Below are 11,714 nucleotides of genomic sequence, written 5' to 3'. Positions count from 1 at the left end.
AAAAAAAATATAACGTTAACGTTTCCGTGAATTTTGAAAATTGAGAAACATATTGTCTCAGAGCGGGGATTGCCCACGCCCTCTTTCTTTAAATAACTAAAACAATATTTAGGGAGAGGGCTAAAATAGGCTTTGCCTGCTGCCCAATCCCATTCACTTATGTGAATAAAATTTTGTATAAATAAAAAAAAAAACAATATTTTATGAGTAGAAAGTAATTTTTAAAAATATTTTAACAACCGTTATGTGGTCTCTATCTTACTACAAATAAGCAAATACTAATGCTCTCTGTGTTACAGGATTTTAAAAACTGATTATTATCACATTTACAATATCGCTGTCGATTGCCATTCCTAATATTTATATGATTCTTTTGAAGACTAAGAAAAACCAAACAACAAAAAACTAAACACTTAAATTTTTAATTTCTTATCAGTTGTAGCAAGTGTTCTTAATAAGCATTTTACCTCACCACTAATGATCAACAAGCAAAAAATTGAAGTAGAGGAATATCATCGCAACGAGGAAGACAGTATCAGAGACTGGGGTAGAGAGGATCATAGAAGGACAATTAGAGTTACTAAACTGCCCCCAGAAACTTCAGAAGAAGAAATAGAATTGTTCTTTGAAAACAACAAGAAGAGTGGGGGCAGAGAAGTTGAGAAAGTAGAGTTTGATGAGACAACTAATAGTGCTATCGTCTGGTTTGAAGATGCGAATGGTATGTAAAGACTTTTTCTTTATATAGATATAACTTCAGGATGATTTTTTACGCATTTCCTTCGTATATTATTAGTGAGTGTGCAATTATTCCTCAAGAGACAAGAAATGTTAAAAGAACACCAATCTTATGTCCAACCTATATCACTTTTGATTATATTTTATAATTAAATTTTATTGATAGTTGTAGACAATGTACTTCAGAAGCATGAGAACTCGCCACTTATGATTAACAAGCAGAAAATAGAAGTTGAGGATTACTGTCCATTACAGAAAGACAGTAATGATAGCTCAGAAGATGAATCGGATGAGGGAGGAGCAATAAAAGTAACAAATCTCTCTCCAGAAACCACAGAAGAACAAATATTACTCTTTTTTGAAAATCGCAAGAAAAGTTCTGGTGGAGAAGTGGATAAATTGGTGTACGATAAAGATTCTCACAGTGCTATTGTTTGGTTTCGTGATGCTGATGGTGTGTATGTTTTGTTTGTTTGTTGTTTAACTTTCCTTCGAGAATTTTTCACTCATATGGAGACGCCACCACTTGCCAGTGGAGAGCTTCAAATTTTTGTCCTATACTCGGCACTCAGGGCCATTGGGCAGTGAGGGATTTTTTTTTCATGCCAGCACCTACTACGACACGGGGCCTCATTTGAAGGAACGGTCTCCATCTCCCACAGTGGGATTCAACCCCGCGACGTAAGGATCAACTCCTTACTTTGCGATCTTAGAACAGACGCTCTATTTAAAGCGCCACGCGGGTGGGTGGTGTATATGTAATAATGTGTTTATGAACTATCATTGAAATTTCACTACTAGAACTTAGTGTAAGATATTTTTCTTTCCAGTTGTTTTAAGTGTTCTCCAGAGAGTTTCACTTCTTTTAAACAAAAGGCAAATTTATGTGAAAAAAGTACGTTTGAATGGGAAAGATTTTGAAAAAGAAGCAGATGAAGATACAGTGGGTCATTGTTGCACTATTGAGGTAAGAGGTATGAAGGAAGCAACATCCAAAGAAAAAATAGAATTGTACTTTGACCACAAGAAGTCAGGGGGAGGTGATGTGCTAAGCGTCAAAGGTGAAGTGGAAGATGGACTACTTTACATTACTTTTGAAAATGAGAAAAGTAAGTAAAGTTGGTTTAAGAGATTAAATGAATTAGATTGAACTGTGGCAAACCGATATTTTATTCTTGATGGCTTTTTAAACTTGTTTTTAACAGGTGTGGAACAAGTTCTTAGACAAGAGCATACAATTGATGGAGCTTTCTTGGACGTCAAGCGTCACCAGCCTTCCAAGCCGATTCCGGTATACCCAGACAGGATACTTGTCACAGGGTTCAAAGCAGGAACAACGAAATATGGACTTATCAATTTTTTGGAAGCCAGAACAAAAGAAGATGTGAAAGATGTAGTTTTCAATCAGGAGCAGGACATGGCAATTATTACCTTTAGGGAATTAATCGGTAGCTACCTCTTTAAAAATTCCGATTTTTTTAAAAAAAATACTGATTCCCGAAAATACTAACCATGTATTTACGAAGTATGATCTTACTAACAGAACGTACATGAACTCATTGACTTGTTGGACGCACAGAGCAGTGGGAAACTCTATTCCTTAATGTATACCACAGTTTTGAAACTTTTTGACTTTTATGTAAGTCGATGAAGTAAAAATTTTGAAAAATTTTCTTGGTTGATAAAACGTGCATTTGGCAGATAAATTTCAATTCCTGTTTTCATATTTACTTGAAAAAAATTCGAGTAGTAAGATTTGAAGTGGACCAATCTGCAACGTCAAATAAGACAATTGTCAAAAGTTCAAGTTTTTGGAGAATAACGATTATAGATATAAATATAAAATATCTGAATTACTTTAATTGATTGGATTAAACATTCAAATATGTAAACAAAGTATATGCACGTACAGGTATAAAATAATAATAATTTGAAATCCCTATATTTCTACGGGCTTTTCGTCTGTTTTTTCTATTGGAGTTGGACAGTGGCACCCTTGCATGCTATAGCTTGTCTTTATATAACACCCCCGGCTTGAAAAGCGGTAGGTAATACAGTGATTTGGATGTCCGTTCGTCTAGCTGTATATGTCCTAAACCAATAAATGAAATTTAATGACTTTCACAGAATCTTTGATACATAGTTTCATTGTGCACCTCCAATTTTACATTTTGATTCGAAACATAATCTTGGTTTCCCAGAGCAAAATATTGACACTGCCACTCTTTCTATAATATTGAGAGATACCCATCTCTTATCCGCAGCTCACCCTATACCAGTGAATAAAATTCAACAATACTTTCACAGATTCTTTATTATAAAATGCAGTTGTGCAGCTCTTATTTTACTTTTTGATCTGACACTTGTTTTGGGTCTCTCATAGTAAGACATGGACTTCTCCATTATAATCATATGGGATGCAGGGGTTATCATTTAGTGAGCTCGGTTCTCAGAGTATCTATTACTTTTTTTACGTTTTCACATACATGGAGAAACCATTTAAGTCATTTTAAATACAAAGGACAAGAAAACATTTCCTTGTCTACCAAACATTTATGACTTTTCTGTAGGAGTGAATTCAGAATCAAAACACGTGATCAAGTCCAGTGCATCGCCTGTGCTAACGAAGCGGCCATTTTTTAAAAAGTAGAATGTCACCACGGTGTTTTTAAAACGTCATAAAATTCGACTTTGTTAAAGCATAAACCCCAAAAATTAAGGGAGATATATTTAATAATACAATATTATATGAAGGAATTTTTATTTCCATTCAAAAAATACAGAGTAGTATTTTCTTTTCCGTAGGATTTTAAATATAATTTACCGATTTTTAATTGCAACATTTAGGCACTGCGCCAACCTTCTACCCCAGAAAATAAAATGTATCATTCAAACAGGGTTTACTTGTGTAATTACTCTATATTTATCCACAAATTTATTAATTAGTATTCTTTAAATCTATGTTCAAACTTTAATTAATATATGGCATCGGGTTCCTAGCGCGATTACGGAATTTTGGGACAACCCTCGTAGAGTGATAATATTAGAACTTAATCGATGAGGAAGAAAATAGACATTTTTCTTTTTTCAATGCAGATTTTACAAAGATAGAGGACATATGTCAAAAGAAACCACTTGTCAAATGCTACCTGACTGTGAAAAAAGTTCATATTTCTAGATGTATAATTGTGTCTGGATTTGCGATGAACACGATAGATCTAGAGAGTAAAATGAATCTTTACTTTGAAAATGAAAGGAGAAGTGGTGGTGGTGGCGTTACTGATATAAAAATCAACCATGATGATGATACATGTATGGTGTACTTTGAAGATCATAAGGGTATGTTTTCTTAAGACATTTCTAACAAAATTTAAAAAAAAATCAAAGAGCATGACTTTATTACCGATGAGTAGTCGTTAAGTAGCTGCAGAACTATAGCTCTCTGTTTGAGAAAATTAGGACAGATAAAGCAGAGAGCAACAGATCCAAGTGGTACAAAACCTTCCATTTATGCCGCCATTTTTTTGTCGCTAACTTTATGTATTATTCCTTGTAATTAATGCTTTGTATGGCTTTTATAATGATATCCGATGAATGATCATGCTATTCACTCTTTTTTAATACTTTATTTACCTTTAAGTATGGCAAGCCCTTTTACTATTTATTCGGAAAATAAATTTCATCTGAAAATTACAGAGATATCTCTCATTATAGAGAGATATCTCTTAAAAATAAGAGATATCTCTCAACTTAAAGAGATATCTCTTATTCTTAAGAGATATCTCTATAAAAAAGAGATATCTCTTAGAGTTAGAGAGATATCTCTTATACTTAGAGAGATATCTTTTTTTCTTTGAGAGATATCTCTCTCTCCTTGAGAGATATCTCTAATCGTTAGAGAGATATCTCTTTCACCTAGAGAGATATCTCTTTCACCTAGAGAGATATCTCTTTCACTTAGAGAGATATCTCTTTAAGTAAAAGAGATATCTCTCTAAGTTTATCTTAAGAGATATCTCTCAAAGTGAAACAGATATCTTTCAAAAGGGTCTAAAAGAGATATCTCTAAAGCAAAAAGAGATATCTCTTAATTGCAAAGAGATATCTCTCTTCATTATGTTTATTCAAATTCCATTTGAAATGACTTCTCCCTTTACCGGAAGTAAACTTTTTATTCATTATTTCAAAAGCTGAGAAAATTCGGTCCAGAGTCTGTAAGTCTCGTCACGTGACTCGCGAGATTTTACGATAATATTAACTTCCTCGCACATGGTCATGGTGAATGTGTATTGATTTCAGCATGTTTCTGGTTTACACACAGCTTTCAGGGGGAAATTAAATAGTTTTACAAAGCCGAAGGGTTGTCCGACTTACGATGTATGAATTTCATGTCATAAGAAATTGGGTGCGAGCGTCCACCAGGAATATTTCGGTCGAAATACAGGTAAACAAATCACAGAGTGTCATCCGTTTCTTGTTTATTTTGAGGGAAAATGAAGTGTTTTATTCTTAACCGAATGAAATGGTTTCGAAATTATCTTTTGCCTTAATTTGTTAACAGATTTCTCTTGAATCCGAGATGTTATTTATCAGCTGATAATAGAGGAGGAGTTTTGTCATTGATGGGTACCAACGTCATATTCATCATAAATTATGATATTGTGGCTGGCTGGCTGCATCACTTTTGTTTGGGTAATTTTTTAATATACTTTTTTTTTCAGTAAACTTGAACCTGCTTTGTATCAGTGGATTATTTTTTTGAGCATTAAATGTTTGTAGCAATTTAGATCTATTTCACAAGGATAAGATGTTCATATATTTTGCCATGCATCTCTCTGCATAAAATAAAATTTAGATGACCATATTTCTCACTTTAGAGAGTATGTTTCCTGTTTATAGAACTTGGTTTATGGATTTTGGTAAATTTTTCTGTCTGTTCAAATTCGCCTGCATGGCACAGTGGTTAGAGTGTCTGCTCTAGTAGAGTCGCGAAATCAGGTTTTGATCCTTACATCATTAGTTTGAATCCCACCATGGGATGTGGAGACCTGTCCTTGGGATGATACAGTATAACTGTGGCCCCTTGCTGCAGTAGGTCAGGTGTTGGCACAAAAAAAGATCCCTTCCTGCTCAATCAGTCAATGGCCCTGAGTGCTGAGTATAGGTCATTAGCCTAGGACAAAATTTGCAGCTCTCCACTGTCGTTTCCATATGAGTGAAAAATTCTTGAGAGGAACGATAAACAATATACAATCAATCTGTCTGTTCAATTTATTCACACAACTGTATACACTAAAACTTAATTTATAGCAGAGGTACAAGAGAACCAGTCACAGATAAAAGATGCAGTTCCTAAGAGATCCAAAGTCAGCAGCACCTAAGACTAAACTGACTTTGAATTATCAGCATCCAAAACAATGCGAATCAAATACAGGTATGAAATTGATGCAACAAAATAAGTTCTAAGACAAATATAAAATTTATTTTTTATAAGACATAGCATACCAAAATGACTAATATATACTAGTCAACAACTGGCCAGCTTTAAAAATATTTTTGTTTGATGTATTCCTACCCACTTTTATCAAGGTTGGTAGGTAGGTCGGTAGGTACCGGTAGTATTTTTATGCCCCACCATGATTATGGCCTGGGCATATAGTATTTGTCATGTCTGTCTTCCGTCTTTCTGTCCATGCGTCACACTTTGCGTTTAGCTCAGTTCAAATCCCAGTTTCAAAGAAACTATACAGGATATTTCATCAAACTTTGCTGATAGATATTGATGAGAGCTATGCAACTGCATCAACATTTTTTGTCCTTGACCTTTCCTTTGACCTTGACCTCACTTTTCTTAAATTAGTGTTTAGCTCAGTTTTAAACATACCATTCAAGATGGTGTAACAGCAAAACTCGGTTATAACGAAGTTGCTGCTACCTATGAAATTACTTCGCTATATCCATAATTCATTATAATCTTATAAGAAATTCATCGAAATTTCATAGCTGGGAATCCAAGATGACTTCGCTATACCCGTGAATTCGCAATATTCATGTTCGTACTAAACGAGATTTACTGTATCAAACTTACCATACTGATGAGAGCTTTTCAACTGAAACAAACATTTTTTGACCTTGGCCTTTCTTTTGACCTTGACCTCAATTTTTCTAAATTAGTGTCAAACTTCATATGGTGATACATTCTGATGTAAGCAATTCAACTGCATCAACATGACCTTGACCTTTTATTTGACCTTGACCTCACATCTCTGAAATAAGTGTCAAACTTCATATGCTGATACATACTGATGTAAACAATTCAACTGTAACATTTTTCAAGATATTCTGATCAAATTTCATACGAATTTTCATTTTGCATGACTAATATACCCTCGGCGGGCATTCCTGTCCTGTGGACATATTTCTATTTTTTTATGCCTTACAGCATTGAATAAATTGATAACTGTCATATTTAAAACCACAGACTCAGAAATCTATTAATGTTTTCATTTAGTTAGAATGACTTTGTATTTATAAATTAAAAAGCATCCTAAAAAAATATGATACCTTATCTTTAAAACATCTATGGAAATTAAGGGGGGGGGGGTTAAGAAAATTTAAGTGCCCCCAAAAAATGAATGCAAATGGGTAGGGGCTATTTTAACAGGTTGGTCAAAGTACATCAAACAAATCATTTTTTTATTGTTGGCCTAGGAAGGGTACCCTAAATATGAAAATGCAACAAATATTTTTAAATAAAAAATTTTAAATGAAAATTTTTTCTATGTATAAAAAGGACAATTTTTTATTCTAATTTTCTTGTAAAATTATTGATAAAATTTAATTAAGAAAGTTAAGATTTGTATCAAATAAATTGATGTTTGTAAGGTCAGGCACCTTAGTCCTACATTAATATCAGTTGCACATACAACTACGGCCTATGTAATAATTCAAATGGCATGTTACAGAAGCTTGTTAAATTACAGGTTTTGTCTGTACATCTGGCAATCTTAGGACAATACTGGATGGTTTTAATTAAGAACTGATCCAGCATGAAGACCAGCCATGTGCCTCATCTGTCATGACATTATTAAATGTAAGTGTTCCTACAAGCATTTCTGAGTACTGGTATATGATTGCCTTACTTTCCAAAACTTTTTTTAAATGCTTTATTTTGAAGCATTTTCCATATCCATATTTACACTGTACAAACACAAGACTATTTTCACCCACTCACCACCACAATTGCACACACTCACACAGTGCACTTTCTAAACTTAAAAATAATGAGATGTTTGTAAAATACTTATGCCCCCCTCCCACCACATTGGAATTTTTTTTATCTAAGTCCAAAAGGACATAACTCTGTCAAAAATGGTGCAAGCATACCCAAAAGAGAACTTGACCCAGATATTCATCTGATAAATCTGTATACTAAATTGCATTTCACTATGTGCAACCTCTGCAAAGGAAATGAACGGAAGCTGCAAGTAATTGGAATTTTTCTAAATCCAAGGGGCATAACTCTGTCATGAATGACGTGATGATCATACCCAAAACAGAACTTGACTAGATATTCATCTGATATACCTGTAAGGCTGTATACCAAATTTCATTTCAGTGCAATGGTTGTGAAGAAAATGAATGGAAACTAAATGGACTGACAGACAGCGGCAAAGCAATATGCCCTCCTTTCTTCGAAGGGGGGCATAATAAATGTACATGTACATATATGTAAACAGATGACAGTTAAACATACAATTTATCCAAAAACAAAACAGATGTACCAAAATGTGTAGATATAAATTAACAAAAAAATACAATTTTGATTTTTTCATCACTTGTTGTACACATTATCATACAGGACCCATTAACTGAGTATTTTGTCCTTACATTGAAAAACTTTTTCACAACAATTTTCTATGTTTCTGTAATACTTAAATAACTTTACTGCATCAATAAATAATGGCTTACTATCTTGTGATCTTGAATAGTAAATAAATTTTTTGCAACTAATAAAAGAAAATTTTTTAAACAGCTTAATTATTACCAAGTAAAACAGTTCTTTTGGATATTTTGTAATCTTTTTCAATGACACTAAACCATTGTACAAATTGATTCCAAAATTCAGGCACATTTATATATACAATCATAAAATAAGTGAATTATTGTCTATTGTTTATATCCTGTTTCTATGTCTGTTTGTCTGTTGTCAACTTTAACCTCCACCATAACTTTTGAACCATGAGAGATACAGACTTCATATTTAATATGCCTACTCCACTAATTAAATTCTTACAAAAGACACCAAGGTCAATGACCTTGTGACCTTGACTGTGACCTATATGCTAAAAATAGCTTTTTTGAACTTTCGCCATAACTTTTGATACATTAAAGATAGAGAAATCATATTTGGAATGCCTTCTTCACTAATTATGCTCTTTCAAATGACACCAAGGCCAGTGAACTTTTGACCTTTACTGTGACTTTAATGCTATAAATACCATTTTGAACTTTCGCCATACCTTTTTTACCGTTAAAGATAGAGACTTCATATTTGATTTGCATACTCCACTAATTAAGCTCTTTCAAATGACACCAAGGCCAATGACCATGTGACCTTGACTGTGACCTAAATGCTTAAAAGAACTTGTTTGAATTTGTTCCCGCCTGGTGCATAGTGTTTCACAAACACATCTTGTTTTGAAGTAGTTTTAATATTTGAATTTCTGTAGAATTTTATGTTACATATAAAAACCAAAAATTTTTAAAATCAAAATCATTTTTATTTCAGTACTTTGTGACAGTGGGATGATGGAATATTAAAGAATGGACATGGCTCTATATTACTGCATCAGAGATCAATCCAGGTTTACTTAATATAAATCGAAGAAAAACACTTAAACAGTCATGGAAAACATCCTAGAAGTGAGGATCTACAAGAAATTAAGTGAATACTTTCTTGAATATTTTCAATGTTATGAAATGCTTGTGTACATCCTTTATATATAAAACTAATTACGCATGTAACTACCAAATATACAAATTAAACTTCAATCCTTAAATTTGTTCTTAAGTTTATTTATAGTGTATTAAAATAAGCATGCAATATTTGTCTTGTTATACTGAAGGATTAAATGTTAAGAAAATGTCGTTCATTGAAAAAAAAGTGCAATCATTCTGCGCAGTTAGCAATTTTTATGGAGAACCTATCGATGTGCATTTGCAATTGTTGGGATTTAATGACAGGCACACAGTAGAAGAATTGTACTCGTTAATAAATGTTTTTTACCAATCAAATTTCAAATTGATAATTTGATAAGAAAGCATATGACAAATTTAACTATCATTATGGTCCATTGACTTACCATGGTGTTTGAGCTTTTGTGGACTTGATAATTAACTAGTAAGTTTGAAATATTGAAGTTAAGAAAAGTGCAGCCCAAAAATTTATCCTGTACCTGATTTTAAATGAGTGCCATCATAACTACTTGGGTGTTGCCACACTCTTCATGAGTATAAGAATTATTGGATATGCCTCATTAACAGATCTATACTGGTACATGGATGACACATTCAGTCGAAGCATTGTCCCTTTTTTCAGTACCTCCTGGATCCCTGTAAAATATAATGACAAATGTAGATAAAATGTTTTACCATTAAATGATGAATGTCTTATGGACCCAGTGCAGACCTGTTTGGTGACACAATTGGATAAATTGGGGATTGTTCTAGCTAAGACAAATAAGAAAATTCCTTTTTCTAATGCCTATTTTAAGAAAATAAAATGTCTTTCTCATAATTGTTAGAGTATTTGGGAACAAGGGCACCTGAATTATGGATAATACCCCCCCCCCCCCCCCATTTTCTTTTTAAAAAAATTAAAATAAAATATTCAAAAAAGGGGGAATTATTATTAGATTGAAAACTGTTCGTTATTTCCATATCCTTCTCATCCATACTTCAGGTGCCTGTGTTTGGGAAGGGGGTCATATGGCTTTACAGTTAATATATTGATCGTACATGTATGTTGTTTAACGTCCTACAGTTAATATTGAAAATGAATATATACATCCCTGTATACATGAAAGAAGTAATGTTGGACGTGTTTATTTTTGGATTATTTATTAATTAAAAAACATTAATTCTATCAGGATTATGTTTAATCGACATAGTAATCAACCCTGTATTCCCGTGATCGATGAAATTGGGTACATGTATTTCGAATTTGTTTTTATTGACTTTGCATTCTATATCCCCGGCTTAGCTGTCCTGTGAGCTAAATAAATGAAATAAATATAATATGGAACCAATCTTTGGGGGACGTTTTGGTTTGAAATCCTGTTACTTTCGCTTAAAACAATAAAGAAATTAAACGTTGTTTACCTGTATTAATCAGTCCATTGTATCCTCTTCTTTTCAATAACCAGAAAACGAACGACTTAACAGACATTACTTCCTGTTTCGCTTTCGTTTTTAACGGGAGAATTAGTTATTTTATTTAAAGGGTGATTTGAAAAGAGATATCTCTTTCATTAAAAGAGATATCTCTTTAGCTTAGAAAGATATCTCTTTTTGAAAATCTAAAGAGATATCTCTCTAATTAAGAGAGATATCTCTTTTAAACTTGTTAAAGAGATATCTCTCTAACTGTAAGAGATATCTCTCTCGCTTAAAGAGATATCTCTCTAGCTTATAAAGATATCTCTCTTACTAAAAGAGATATCTCTATTTCAAAATAAGATATCTCTTTTGTTGAAAGAGATATCTCTCTAAAGTCTAAAGATATCTCTATTAGTCAAAGAGATATCTCTTTAAGCTAAAGAGATATCTTCATAAGCTAAAGAGATATCTCTCTTTGCTAGAGGGATATCTCTCATTTTAAAAGAAAAATTTATTTTACGAATAAATAGTAAAAGGGCTTGCCATATTTAAGGGGTGCGAAACAGTCCAGTATTTACATGTAGTTTAATAATATT

The 11,714-nt window shown here is 32.9% G+C and overlaps 1 long non-coding RNA gene across 1 annotated transcript; it reads left to right on the top strand.

Annotated features, from left to right (window-relative positions):
* The first annotated feature begins 5,389 nt into the window (after positions 1-5,389).
* Positions 5,390-7,823, top strand: LOC134257951 (uncharacterized). The gene is made up of 3 exons (XR_009990042.1): positions 5,390-5,430; positions 6,049-6,172; positions 7,722-7,823. It is a non-coding gene; the product is annotated as an uncharacterized LOC134257951 (long non-coding RNA).
* The last annotated feature ends 3,891 nt before the right edge of the window (positions 7,824-11,714 follow it).

This window comes from Saccostrea cucullata, unplaced genomic scaffold, assembly GCF_032062105.1.
Source record: "Saccostrea cucullata isolate Sc308-1 unplaced genomic scaffold, CSIRO_AGI_Scuc_v1 ctg1128, whole genome shotgun sequence".
Lineage (NCBI taxonomy): Eukaryota > Metazoa > Mollusca > Bivalvia > Ostreida > Ostreidae > Saccostrea > Saccostrea cuccullata.
Note: the sequence above shows the minus strand (reverse complement) of the source record. Positions and strands in the feature narration are given on the sequence as shown.